Source organism: Pipra filicauda, unplaced genomic scaffold, assembly GCF_003945595.2.
Source record: "Pipra filicauda isolate LSUMZ 115617 unplaced genomic scaffold, ASM394559v2 scaffold151_size3305965_pilon, whole genome shotgun sequence".
Taxonomy (NCBI): Eukaryota; Metazoa; Chordata; class Aves; order Passeriformes; family Pipridae; genus Pipra; species Pipra filicauda.
In genome coordinates, this window is record NW_024104007.1 from 1,704,907 (window position 1) to 1,719,750 (window position 14,844).

The 14,844-nt window shown below is 42.1% G+C and overlaps 1 long non-coding RNA gene across 2 annotated transcripts; it reads left to right on the top strand.

Annotated features, from left to right (window-relative positions):
* Positions 1 to 10,884: 10,884 nt before the first annotated feature.
* On the top strand, positions 10,885 to 13,169 carry LOC113985674. Of its 2 annotated transcripts, none has more exons than XR_005562670.1 (3): positions 10,885 to 11,373; positions 12,686 to 12,820; positions 12,952 to 13,169. It is a non-coding gene; the product is annotated as an uncharacterized LOC113985674 (long non-coding RNA). The 2 variants fall into 2 exon arrangements; XR_005562669.1 differs by lacking the exons at positions 12,686 to 12,820; positions 12,952 to 13,169 and adding exons at positions 11,492 to 11,698; positions 12,163 to 12,262.
* Positions 13,170 to 14,844: the final 1,675 nt, after the last annotated feature.

Below are 14,844 nucleotides of genomic sequence, written 5' to 3' on the forward strand. Positions count from 1 at the left end.
CTGAGGGATCGGTTTCGGCAAAGCCCTTTGAGCCCTGCCTGGTGAAGGTGTTGCAACACTGAAATCTAGTGCTTTTTTTGTTTATTATAGGATCGTAGAATGGTTTGGGCTGGAAGAAACCTGAAAGACCACCTAGTTCCAACACCCCGGCCATGGGCAGGGACACCTTACACTAAATCCAGCCTGGCTTTGGACACTTTCTGGGATGGGGCATCCGCCACTTCTCTGGGCAACTTATTGCAGTGTCTCACCACCTTCACAGTAAAGAATTTTGTCCTAATGTCTAATCTAAACCTACTTTTTTTCAGTTTGAAGCCATTACCCCTTGTCCTGTGACTTGTAGGGACACTTGTAAAAGTCCCTCTCCACCTTTCCTGTAGGCTCCTTTCAGGTACTGGAAGGCCACAATTAGGTCACCTCAAAGCTGTCTGTTTTCCAGGCTGAACAACCGCATTTCTCCCAACGTTTTCCTCACAGGAGAGGTTCTCCCTCCCTCTCATCATCTTGGTTACCCTCCTCTGGACTTGCTCCAACAGGTCGGTGTCCTAATTTGTATTAGTTCCTGAATCAAAGAACTCAGTTTTCATCCAAGTTATTGCTCACTTTAGCACTCAACCCACATGTAGTAAATTAGCACCATCACACAGATGGGAAGGAAGCTGAGCAGAATAGCTACTGTAGCTGGATGTTTGTACAGACTTCCATCTGTCAGCTTTTGAAATACACAATTAATGCAGAAGCAGAAACTTTCACCTTCTTACAAACTCACTACTGTCAGTACCTGTCTTCCACGAAATGACTCAGGTGCAGCCAGGTATCAGGTAAAGATGTCTGTGAACTCACCAGATACATGGCATAAAATGACTTGCACACTTAGGGGCACACTGGGGCACATACTAAAGCTATATTGTTCCATCCAGAAAGCTGAGTATCTCATAGGCCGGAAATTATGTCATATGCCTAAAAATTTGCAGGTTCTGGGCTTTTGCAAAAAGAAAATAGCATTATTGTAATGGAGATTATGCCACTATATAAAATGGCAGTATATAAAAGAAAGTTTGTCTTCTTTCTTTTTATTCTTGTCTCAGGGATGTATTTGTGAAAATAAGAACTTTGGTTTTCTTCAGATTCCTTCTGCTTCTGGAGTTTGTTTCCTTCCTGAAGTTCCTCCTGCTGCTGGTGAGGTAATGAGTGCCAAACATGATCTCCCAAAATTACACACCTTGTAGATAATATCAGGGGAAAATATACAATTGCTGATAGCCTCTGACAGAGGCCAGCACAAACACAAGAAATCCTGCAGCAAGCAGTTTTAAAATACTTTTCCATTAAAAAGTTTTTTCTTAGCTTATTTAGATAGAAACTAATGTAGTACTGATCCACAAGGACTTAAGTTTTACATCCGTTTGAAAAGTACTAGTGCTGTTTCAGAGTGTTTCACTTTGAATGTGAGCAGCAGAGGGCCCTCGTGAGAGCATAATGTAAAGCTGCTGTCTAAAAGAAAAGCTCATTTAATGTCATAACGAAGAACAACGTGTATTTTAATTTTTATCTTCTTATAAGTTGAGGTTAGTGCTGTGAAAGAAAATGGATTTTCAGTGCCGAAGACTTCAGTCCTTTCATATACAATACCCCCTAGATATTTCTGTAGGACCATTTTCTAGCAGAGAAAATGTAAGTTATTTTTCACCTCTATAAGTTCTTTACCCTTTTTGCTTGCAAGAGAGTTAACTAAACTTTTTTTGACCAATAACATTGAATCTACTGAATGAATAACCCAGAACTGAGGGGAACCTACAAGAAAGATGGAGCGAGACTATTTACGAGAGCATATTGTGACAGGACAAAGGGGGGAGGGCTTCAAACTAAAAAAAAAGTAGGCTTAGATTAGATATTAGGAAGAAATTCTTTACTCAGAGGATGGTGAAGCACTGGCAGAGGTTGCCCAGAGAAGTTGTGGATGCCCCATTCGTGGACATGTTCACGGCCAGGTTGAATGGGGCTTGGAGCAACCTGATCTAGTGGAAAGTGTTCCTGCCCATGGAATGGGGTTTGGAACTGGATTATCTTTAAGGTCCCTTCCAAGCCAAACCAATCTGCGATTTTATGATTCTATGAACTCAGTTCACGTAGGCTACCAAAACAATAACCTCTCAGTAAATTGGCTGAAGCCTAAGAGTAAGACCTGATCATTTAAAATTTTCTTCTGACAAAGCTCCATTCCCTGCATTATTTTGCCTTTTTAGTTAAGAGGAGGAAAGGACCTGTTTTCCATTTCACATACTGTCATAATTAATACCTCTTACTTTCACTCCTAAGTGTGCCAAAAAGTGGTGAGCAGGATGTCTTAGCCCAGACTGACCAATTTCCTTCCTGCTGTGCCTCCAAGAACCCTGAATATAACCCACCTATGTGTGTGCATTTTTGGCATTCAGTTGTTGAGGTTTCAAAGAGAGGAACTGTTCTCATTGGCTTGATAATCAGAATATTTTTTCTACTGCTGTTCTGACAGTGGGAAGAATGCAAATCTGCTGTACAAATCCAGACTGGATTGTGAGGGAATCCTACTCTGCTCCTGCAAATCTAAGCAGCACAGCAGGGAACATACTAGAGCAAGCTCATGACACATTACTGTACTTCCACAAGAGATGGATCCTCTTCTATGACTATATGATTTAAAGCAGATACTTAAATTTCATGTGACAGAAATGCCAGAGACTCTCTGGCTTTTTGGTCATAATTCAACCTACTGAGCATCTGAACACACCAGCCTATGTGGGAAATACTTTCAATTAGAGGCACAAAGTTTAACTCCTTGATTTGATCAGCTGCTATGAGCATCCTCAGCTCTCTGGCATTTCAGCTGGAATTGCTCCTCTTAAAATCATGCCTAGGAGTGTTGATGAAGTCTCTCGAGAAGTTTGAAAGTGCACATAACTTGGGGCAAAACACAAGCAGAGGAATCCTTCTTTGGTTTTGGACTGTCCAAGATAAGGCATAAACTACGCATTCAACCTGAAAATTTGCACATGGATTCTTTAGAGATGAAGTCATAGGCGTACTAAATAGAGGCGGGGGACAAAGGATTTTGAAATGAATTAACCTTATAAGGTGATAGCAAGTGGAGACTTTTTTTTTTTTGGTCAGTCCAAACGCGTTTGGCTACGCTAGTGATGGACACGAGGGGGCACCCAAGGAAATGAAATCGTCGAGGAGCTGCAATGCTCCCAAAGACTAGGCTGATTTTCCATGTTTTCCCTTTTCTTTCCTTTTTTTTTTTTTTTTTTTTTTTTGTCTGCGTCTTTTCTAATTATTTCCTTACATTTTCATGACGTTCATCAGTAAGTGGTAATTGAAAAAGCTTCTGAGGGAACATTCTGAGAAGAAGAGGTTTTGGCACCTATTAAATCACATCAGTGCTGTCCAGAGACAGCACTTCACAGCTGAGCCTCGACCCCTGAGTAAGTGGCAGAGACCCCATGGCTTTCCCATTTAGCTTCCCAGAATCTGTGTCTGGTACAATTCTTGGTACAGGAGGACAGCAGAAAGCACAAATACTATTACTTAGAAAATCTGCCAAGAAATTAGCAGAGGGAAAATCCAAGGATATTGAGCCCAAAGATACAGAAGCCACCACCACTTACAGAAGTATCTCATCAGCTGGAAGCTGTGAGCAGCTCTTTTGCTCTGAACATCTCCTCCTGCCAACACACCACTCAAAGATGCATGACTTATCAGTGGGTGCTTTTAAGAAGGATGTAAGCAAGGTAAAAATAGATGTGGCCTCCTAGCTTTGAGCAACCTGCAACTTAAGGCTGAAGGCTCATACACTAGCTGAAGGCTCATACCCCCTAGCAGACTTTTTATCTGTTTAATCAGGTTTTGATCTGTGTATGCTTTCAAGATCCACATCTGATGGTTTGAGGTGTATCACACTTTAGCTGGGTGGCAAGTGAAAAAGTTTAAAAATGGCCTAAACATTTCAGTTGGCAATCTTGAGTTCTTGTGGTAGTGGTGAAGGGTTGACCCCATCACACCATCATGACCTCTTTCATGTCATTCAGCATTTTTTACAGCTGTTTTACAGCTTCTCTCAGGCAGGATCACTTCACAAGAGCAAATCTTTCTGTAGGTAAGTAGCAATGCTAATCAGACAGTTCTAAAACAAATAATCTGTTCAGGAAGTTGTTTAAGATGAAGCCCTTTTTAATGAAATATTGGTTATATGCTGCACTGAGTAACTGCAGGCCTCCATCACTTAGGGATGCAAGCACAGGCAATTCCTGTGAAAATGTAACTCCACTTGTGTGCAGTTCTCATATTCTGAGAGTTGTTCATTCAAACATTAATGGATTCATCACCATCAGAGAACCATTCTCCAGTCATCCAACTGCCTGTTTAAGCAAAAATTGAACTGAAGTGAGGAAATGCCTGGTTACAGGTGCCATTTTTGTGTGCAAACTTGATGAGTGGATACTTTGGTACAAATACTTTTTCTATATAGCCTGAAAATGAAGCTTTCACTAAATGTTGATATTGATGTGCAAGGGAAAAAACCAGGGACATTACACTGGATGGACCTGCACACTCAAATGCAGAAGCAAACCATACATCTTACTGATAGTTTCTATTGTTTTCCCAGATTTGGAACTACAAGCCAGAAATTCACAGCAGTGAGTTGGAACCTGTAGAAGCATGCCAAAAAGTAAATATGAGTCTCCTTTAGTTTTGAAGAATAAGTTTGGAAAAGCAGCTGTACAGTAGTTGATTATCTGCTTTGCAACAAAGTAAATTCAATGCAATAAAAAAATAATGCTATAAACTATGTAAAGTGCCTAAGATAGTGTTGAGCATTTACAAATTATACCTGACAAGTTATCCTAATCCTATTTGGATTAGGAGAAAAGACATCCACTTAAACAGGAGTTCACTAGCTATATGAGAGCAGGACATGAAAAATCCTGCTGTCAATAGGTAGTATCAATAGTCCAAACTCTCTTTATTGTCATTTCATAGGCAGAAGTGTGCCATGATCAGAAAGAGTGAGCTGGCATCAAAAAAGAACATGCCAGTCAAGTGTTATTTAAGACCATGAAATGTCTGTGTGTCAACACAGACTCAAAAGTGTGTATTTTTTAATGTCACGAGTCCTTTGGCCATCAGGGGCCCCCCTTCAACCTGAAACCTGCAGAGAAAGAGAGAATATCGCTGCAGCCACACTCAAGCCTCTCCTTTTGCCAGCGTGGAGGAGAGGCTGGAAGCAGGGTAAGGAACACGGTGTCCTCTTTCACACAGCCCGTTAGCACCGGGGAAAGTTATGATGGAGCAAGCAGCTTGGATAAATACAGGCTGGCCTGTGGGTGAGGCCAGTTCTCTCCTGTTTGGGTCATAAAAAGACATCAAAGAATTGTCCTTTGAATGATCTGTGTGTCATTGCCTGCTCTTCTGACAGGAGAGTCCCAGTACCTCAAATATGCCAAAGTTAACCCAGTGCCAAAGAAACCATCAGTCAATATTACAAGTTGTTGTCCACTACCAAAGCTATGAGCAGGCTAAATAGAAACACCATTAGACTTAGAGAAGTCACAGGATAATAATTTCCTGTCACTGGAGAATTTTCAAGAATTTGGCAGATTTCCTAGCTTGAATTAGTTGAATAAATTAGACAAATAACATTTTTCAGAGGTCAGCCATAAAAAAAGCTTGGACTAAATCAAGCTGTTTCATACCGATAATTTGAGTCAGCCTAAATTACAAAAAAAAAAAAAAAGGAATGAAAAATAAAATAAAAAAAAGAAAATCACTTAATTTAAATATTTTCTGTGGAATTATCAAAAGAGTAAAATCTGCCACTGTTTTCAAAATGAGACATTTATAATCAGTTTAGATCTCAGCGAACGCATAATTTTTTTTTAATTATAAAATATTTTAAGAGAAAAATTCTCGTGCAGTGCAAGCCACAGCTTTCCTTCCCCACTCTCACCACAAGGTAGGAAGTTTCTTAAACCTCCACAAGCAAAACAGGATCCATCCCCAAAGCAGTAAACCTTGCCATTTCTTCAGAAAAATCAGTAGCACAAAGGGGGAATGCTGTCACCATGACCATGCCCATCTCTGCGTTACTCAGAAAGGGCTGGGATTGTCTCTCTCTTCTGTATTTTACAGGTCACCTTCCTTAGTTGGGAATTGGGAGCCGCAGCACTGATGGTCTGAGTGAGGGACAGGTCTGGAAATTAGCACTACCCTGGGAGGATCAGTTGGTTCACATCTCCTGGCTCTCTGTTTCCAGGTGCTGGAGATTCAGACTACCACCTGTCCCCATTAAAATCACAGTTTTTGAGTTCTTCTTCCCCATCTTATGAGTTAAACACGTATTTTTTTCCCAGTAAATTAGAAGTGGGAATCTGATATAACAATATGCCAGTAAGATCTGGAGCCTTTGGCTTGCCCTTCCATTGTCTGTGCTTCAATCAGTCGGCTCACACCAAGATTATAAAAAACCTGACCCAGGAGTTTACAGTCTGAAGCCCAAATTGAACAGAGCAGTCAGCAGATTATGTATTCGACCGAACAATGAGGTCTTCAGTCCCTTTTTGAACCAGTTTTTCATTACAGGGGTTATGTTTGTATCATATTGCTGAGAATTACACAAAACCATTATTTTTGAAATGAGTACAGTAGACAACAATGTTGCCAATAATGCAAGTTGTCAGTAAAGTGTGTATATTTATAGCAGCATGAGAAGTATTTCAGAGAGCTCTAAGCATGTTCAATTCCACAGCCACATGCATGCAGCATTTCAGAAAATGTAAAGCTTAACTACTCCAGGTTTTCCTTTGGAAGGGAGAGCTAGAAGAGGATGTTCCCATACATTTTTTGCCTATGATATTTTACATAAAGCCCCTACTGAAAGGGGCTTTATAAATTACGTAAGTAGAAAAGATGTCCAAAAAAAGGATAAAATTACGGTGTTGGCATTTCTAACAAACTATCTTCCCTTCCTAGTCTATCCCATACTAAACAGTAAGCATAGAACTTTCTTCCTAATAAAGCTTTAGAGCTGCTACCATGACTTCTCACCCCTGCTACAGAAATACTATCCAGATGACCAAGGATTTTGTAATGCAGCAAGCTGCAACAAATATCCAGCTGAAACAGCAGTTTAGTGAACTCGGAGCAAAAACAAATTATTTTTATGGCATATAAAATTATGAAGAGCCTTTCCCAATATATACCATGACTAATAATCATCAGCCTGTTCAACAGTGACACTTTAACCACTCCCTCTGTGGTCACTTTTCATTTGCAACCATCAAGTCTGCTGAAAACAGGAGGAGAAATTGCAGTTTAAAAGCAAGATATTATCAGCTTTCCCAGACAGAAGCAGGTTGGGAGACAAGAGAAAGAGAAAGCTTCCTCTCATAGTTGAAGGAGTAAATGAGCAACTAATAAACATTCTAATTTAATAAGTGCACATATCCTGCTAACAAATTTTCTTTTGAATAACAGAACTGGATGGTTGATGTGTTTTGTTTTCAGTTTGTCTGGTTGTTTCCAAAGACTAAATCCCACAATTAAATTATAACAATAATGAAAAAAAATTGAGCAATGTCCACATAAAGTTTAAGCTGGGAAATCACAAGGCAGAAATGTTCTATTTTCAGCTCAAAAATAAAATCCTAACCTACTGATTTATGTTCCCTCCACAACATTTTTCACTCAGTTGCAATGCAAATAGTACTGGTCTGCATTGACAATTCTCTTGAAAAGCACATGAACCTTGAACAGCATTGCTGAAATCCTGCATTTCTGCTACAACATGCCTGGAGCTGGGACAGAGCTGATGTAACTGGCTTCAGACACGTATTCTCCACGTCAACAGAGCTCTTCTTTGCTGACCCGGGGGAGGATGCTAACATGTAGCATCCAGAAGGGTATGGCTTACTCTGGGTCCCTTGCATATCTTCATCAGCCCAATCCAATCCATCAAATCCTGTGACCTGAAGGTGAGACCTTTTCGTCCAAACTCCTTCACAGACGAGCTCATAGTGCACATACCCATGGTAACACATCCCCTTTCCTTCTGCCTGACCGCCCTCCTGCACCATGATCCATGGGACAGCTGCCTCTGCACTACGGGGTCTTGGAGAGAAAGCCAGGCTAGGGAGATGTCATCTAATTCCATATAATTCCACTGGGTAGCTCATACTTTGTTTTCTACCTGTTATTTGCCACAGGACCACGACCCATCAGAGTCTCCCACCATCCACAACACTGCCACTTTGGCTCATCACTGTCACCTAATCCCACCGAGCTGACACTTCCTCCTGGGTGTAAGAGGCTTTGCATTATCTTTTTACTAGAAAAGGTCCTGAGAGACCAAAATGACAAAAACTAGCCAGCCCTGAGGAGGTCTGGAAGAGCAGCACAGCACTGATCTGGATCAGCAGATATAGCACCCTCCAGCTGTGGAGTCTTCTCGGGCAGACTTCATCGGAATGGGAATCTTAATGTAAACAAATTACTCCTTCTGGGTTCTTCCAGCCCAGCAGGCCAGAACAGGTAAATATCCACTATCTCAGCATTCCAGCAACTATTGGAAATACCCACAAAGGCTTCAATCATGCTTAATAATTAAAAGTAAGGTATTGTGTTAATCAACAGGTGCTAAGGGAATATGACCTTCCCCGGGGGCAGTCTGGTATGGTAGCCAACTTTTTCCATGACACATACTAAAAAGTACAGAAACACAGTCAGCAAGATAATTTCCTTGGGTCAAGATTCAATATTTTAACAAATGAGTCACTGATACATGCTTCAGATATTCCTATGCTAAAACTAGAGTATAAGTCATATGTATGAAATCCACTCCTGCCCCATAAGCTGCCTGTGATAGCATTTTCCAAATACTGACCTAGAGAATGTCTGGTATGTTCAGACTGATGTAAGAAGTCTGGATTTTATATTCACGATCCCAGTTTATCAGCAGATGTCACACAAGTGGACTTGTCTCAGCGCTGATTTCAAGAACTAAGGAAAATGCAGCAACAGAAAAACTTTGCTGGCCCTTTAGCTGAAGAAGCCAAATTTCATCAGAAATATATGCTTCCATTGCTTTAGTAAAGGGAAAACATGGATTTGTCAGACTGCATCTGAGTATACAATAAAGAGTTCATGACTGAAAGTGTTAAATATTGAAGGGGAAATATTCATTAATACATACAGGGAAAAGTGTAGCAGAGAGCTGTTATAGGTGCTCTAATGACTAAAATAAGGGTCTTGGATTCAGGAAAGCTGGATATAAATGCAGGTTCTGACACAGACTGTCTTTATGACCTTGGGCTACCCACCAGATATTGCTGGCCTGAAGTTATCCAGCTATACAATGGAGATACGGTTAATTAAAGCACCCTACTCTTTTTTGGTTGGCTCTCCTGTATCGTTACATAGAGACATGGACAAAGGCAGAGATTTCTTTGGCCATGAGGGAAGTGAGATGATGAATGTGACTTGATCCAAGACACAAGCAAAGCACAGGTTTGGCAGGCCTGGGGGCTGAAGGAGAGGCTTCATCCACGCAGATGGCATGGAGTGGAGCTGGCAGGACAGGGATTGCTGTTGAGCTGTCAGGAGCATTAGCACTGTAGGGAGGACAGACCTGCCTGGGAGGAAGGTGCAGGTTTTACAAGGAAAAGCTATGACTGACAGCACTGCAGCTTGCACATTGGGAAGGCACAGAGGGCAACAAGAGAAGGGAGAGGGTGGTTTAAGAGACCTCACATCAAGGAGGTAATGCCAAACAGAGAAGCCCACAGATCTTTCAGCACACAGACTGAAAATGACGGTAGGGGACATCTAAATATACAGCCAGGTCCTCAGGCCTGGCCCACACTCAAAGGATTTGCCAGACTAGCCTTTTCCATCATGATTGCAAGAGAAACACCCATAGTCATGACAGATAAAGCCTTGTACTGGCACTGTTACATCAGCCAAGCAGCCTCTTCCTCTCTGCATCCCTTCCCGCAGGGAGCAGGAATCAGACCTACCACTCAAAGCACTCTCTTGTGGATATAAGCTGTGCTTCTGCTAGGAGGATTTGCCAAAACAGATATACTGGCAAAGCAGCTAAGGTTGTCAAACTCCCCTCCTTTGACTTAAATAAGAGCTACACCCGTTTGTACCAGAGAAACAGCTAGTTCTGAAACCAAAATAGCTCCTTAGTCAAGGGCATATTCCAAGGCCTGAATCATCTTTAGCGAAAGAGAGGGGCTCAGTGTCAGTGAGTTTGACAGCGGACATGGGAAATGCTAACTGACCTTTATGGAGAATGTCAGCACAGGGAATCAAGGCTTAATCCTCAAAAAGCCCTGAGGTATCACTCTCATCAGTGCCAGGAAATTTGTGCCCCTCTGAACAGGCAGGCACACTTACCAACAGAACATGCAGGTCCAGATGCTGTGTGTGCCTTGATTATTGCATAATATTATCAAATAGGATTTTTAAAAACCTTTAAAATGCCCTGCTCAAACAAATCAAGTTGCATTTTTCCAAGGTCATCAAAAGAACCAGTTCATTTCTTTGATGTAAATAATAGCTGAGTATGTTGAATCTGCTCTCTCACAGAATCACTTCATTCCTAAAGCGAGTAAAATGACAAGGTTTTGGACACAATGAATTTCCCTTTTGCCAATCTGCAATACCATCACTAGAGCATGAATTGAGTGACTTGAGCTGGGATATCTCAGGAAGTAACTTTAAAAAGTGCCGTGCTAACAGCTTTGCCTTGGAAGGATGAGAAGCCCTTGGCATACATAGATCTCCACATTTCCTATAAACCTACTTGATTCCTTGTAAAACATTTTTAATTCTCTTGGCAAAACCCCTAAGCCCCTATGGGGATGCCTTCACATCTTGCCTTTTTGAGCTCCATCTCCCTCTTTCCATTCCTTTTCTAGGTGAGAGGAAGCCAAGAATTCCCAAGTTGTCTGTGACATACTGCCTTCGTCACTGGACACCCTGCCACTGATGGGGACCAGCTCCTGCCTTTTGCTCACCACTACAAATGCCATTGCCCTGAGAATTACTGACATTGTCACTGAGGGGGCTATAGTTGTGTGAGTATAAATAAACACAGTGCTAGAAAAGACACTCAGGGATAAATAGCAAAGGTAATGCATAGTGTGAGACCAAAATAACTTCATACTGTTCACTGAAAGTACCTTCCACTGGCTGTCTTGTGCTGGCTGTTTCCAGCCAAGGTCCTTGCCTTTCCCCAAAAGGCAAAAAGCACTGTGACTTCAGAAGCCATGGGGCTCCTCTCTGTCCCTCCAAGATGGTGACACTGAGGAGCTGGGACGCACTTGCAAGTACACTGTGAGTAGCAGTGCTCCATATCCAACATCTGCCGACATTCTCAGAGCTGTGAAGGTCCCAGCCAAGATTACCAGCACCCATATGGACTCTTCTCTCTCTCCCTCCCGTGCGGCCACAGGGTCTCTTCAGCAGTGCCCCCTCACAGGGCCCCAGCTGGGGGTTTCAGCCATGCCCTGCACCCCCAGAGGAGATTTATGGACATCACAAGTGAACTAAAACATAGAAATGGCTGATCTGACTGAGAAGCAGAAGCACGACAAAAAGATTTGGGCTAAGCCAAGTGGCATATTTTACCTGAATGTATCTCACCGGTTTGGATGGGAAGGTCTGGGGGTACTTGGGACAGTGAGGGGAAAAAAGGATGCAACAGGTCCATAATACCCATGTTGTGTCGCAGGGGGTGGCTTGAGTGAGAGCCAGGGGTCAGTTCTGCAAACTGGACCAATTAAATACCCATTTGATACTAGACTGATGAGTACTGAAAGGGCTGCACTCCTGGCATGTGACTCCATTGATATTAATTCATCAAGGATGAGTTTGACTTGGATGATACCTCAGATGAGAACGTGAAACCACAGAGAAGTATTTTATCAATATACAATATATGGACAAGTTTCTGACCTTCCGTGTAACTGACAAAGATTCACATCTAGAACTCACTGAAAAGATAAACCAATGTTTTGGCATTAATAATGGTGTTTGCAAATGTCCTCTTAACACTTATGTTCTTTTGCTCTATGAGGTTGCTATTGCACTGATTCCTTTTTTCTTTGTTCTGTTTTAAATTAGATTATGGAGAAATCCAGAACTCAGAGCCAATTCATCTGTTTTGCTCTCCCGGGAACAGTGATGTTTATTTTGAAAGGAATCTTTCAGTGATGTTTTCCAATTTAAAAAAAAAAAAAACCACCCTGAAATAATTCTTATCTTGCAGGGCTTATTGTATTACATGTAAGACCACTTAAGCAGTAAATTACTCTTGATATTAAAGCTAGAATCCTGGATTTTTACATGACTTCCCTGCTTTGCTACAACCCTCTGCTCAGTACTGTACATCAGTTTTGCCTTCTTTGAACAGAATGTCCCCTCTTGTGTGGTATTCTAGTCACAACACTCAGGTGTTTCTGACTGTGGAAAGGAAGTATGAAACTAAAAAAATAATATAGTTCTATGATTTTATGTTAATTCTACTCATGCCAAGGGGCATTAGCACAGCAATTGAGGCCTGATTGGAAATGAACACTTAGAATTTCACAGAAACCCCATTATTTTAATGCAGACATATTCTCAGCAGGGTTTCTCACCTTTCCAGAGTCATACAACTTCTGAAAGGTTACACATGGGACTCATATTTGGACCATCATCAGACAATAGTTCAGACTCAACATCAAGCAGAAGGGCTACTGTTTAAAGAGATGATCTAAATTGTCTCTTTCATTGCTAATAGGTATGTGCAACTTTGTCCTGTTCAAAGTTACATCCTTACTGCAAAGTTAAGCTTGGTTCTTGTAGGGTTTTACTCCCCAGGATTTCATCATTCACAGAGAAGCTTCAGAAATTTTCTGGGTTTTGCTCCAGGACATTCGTGGCTCCATGTACTCAGTCAGCAGGGGATGGAGTGTCTTGCTTGTCCAGATACACGGTCTGCTGCTACAGGCCTGGAAAAATCTGCTTGTGCTTCCAACCAGAAGTCTCCAGAGGATTCAGGAGCCTCCAACAAAACTTTTCTGAAACAGTGTTGAAATAAAAAATGTTCACATGTCCAGAACACTGATTAAACCTAAATTAAACCTGAAGTGGTTACAGTAGCCTTTCTGTGTGTATGAACCTGCTGAACCAGCAGCTGTGCAACATCTGAAGCAGCAGCCACTCAGGGACAAGGTAAAAGCTAACAAGAAAACCCAGGTCTGCTTGGGGTATGTTTCAGAGATCTTGTCTGCTGGTAACTCCTAAGTGGCAAGAACTTCACTGCACTCTACTGCTAGTGTAAGCTCTGCCAGCAGCATGAAACAGGAACAGATCCGTTGTGAGCTGCCACCGTTGATCATGTTGATGTTAACTCAGTCTTCAGGAAGGTCTCAGCCCATACAGGACTCTTGTTAGAGAGATCTGTTAAGAGTCATATCTGCGAGTGATCTGTTGGGGCTCATGAAGTCCTTGGAGAGTGTGACACCAAAGCACTGAGTGAGCACTAGGAGGTTCAGTACAGGAAGTCCTGGAGCACCTACAGCACACCTAAAGGGTGACTGCTTGGAGTGGAGCAGCAGAAAACACTGTTTAAACCCTGCTAATCCTCACAACCACAGTTTAGAGACCTCTCTAGCAGCTCCAGTCCCTGGACCACCACTGCTACCCTCTCCTTTAGATTCCCATGTCTCATGGGTGATTTGGGGTCTGTGTGGCATTTACAACATGCTACATTCAACGTTGCACAATTTAAGGCACATTTCCAGGGGATCTTAAGTTTACATTCAGTTGCTTATTGGGAATCATAGAAAAAAATAAGTTGGAAAGGAGTTCTGCAGGAATCTCATGCGATCTTCTGCTTAACGAAACAGAAAGTTTCTCAAGGCCTCATTTAACTGGCTTTTGAAAGCCTCCAAGAATAGAAACTGCAGACAGTTTCTGGGCAACTTGCTCTAGTGCCTGACAATCCTCACTATTGAGAGTTTTCTTCTTTTGCCTAGCCTGGCTTCATCCCATCTAGTCCCATGGATTTGTACATTTCCAGTTTACTTAAGTGATCCCAGCATCACCCTCTTCAGCTCTGGGTAGCACCTCCCTTTTCCAAACTGCCATTAGACATGGATGCCTGAGAGCAAACTCTGCCTGTAAAGGCTGAGGCAAATTAAATGCTGAGAACCTCAGACTTCTGTGTGTCCTTCATCTGGGAAAGCACAGCAGTGTGAGTGATGTCCCAAAGGGAGCCTTTGAGCACGTGCTCCTTTTGTTGCCTATTGACAGGTTTGACTGCAGATTTATTTAAAATGGAAGATTAGTTCCTCTAAGATTATATATGTTAGTATTGAACAGTCGCTTGTTTATTTAAAACTTAAGGCTATTTCATATAAGACTATATAAGTTAGTGTTCCATGTTTTCATTGAAAAAGTTCCAGAATTGGTAACGCTTTGTGTTGTTGTTGTTACTTATATTTGAAGCTGTCTTTTTCTGGTCCTTTCTTTTCTTGAATACTTAAGCTCCCATTTACTGGCATTCCCCCTCACCCCAGCCCCCTTTTTGCCTCCAGAAGGCTTTGAACAGAAAGGGCACTGGAAGTTCAGCTCTGCATATGCTGAACTGGCAGAAACGAGTCCCGCGTGACACTCTTGGCACAGGTGAAGCAAGGACAAAGCTTTGGAGCCGTCTGGGTCCCAAGGGGTGCACTCCCGGCATAGGGCCCCGGTTGTGAGAGGCCCGATCCCCAGCGGAGCACTCCCGAGTGGGGTCCAGGGGGCTCTCCCGAGCCAGGG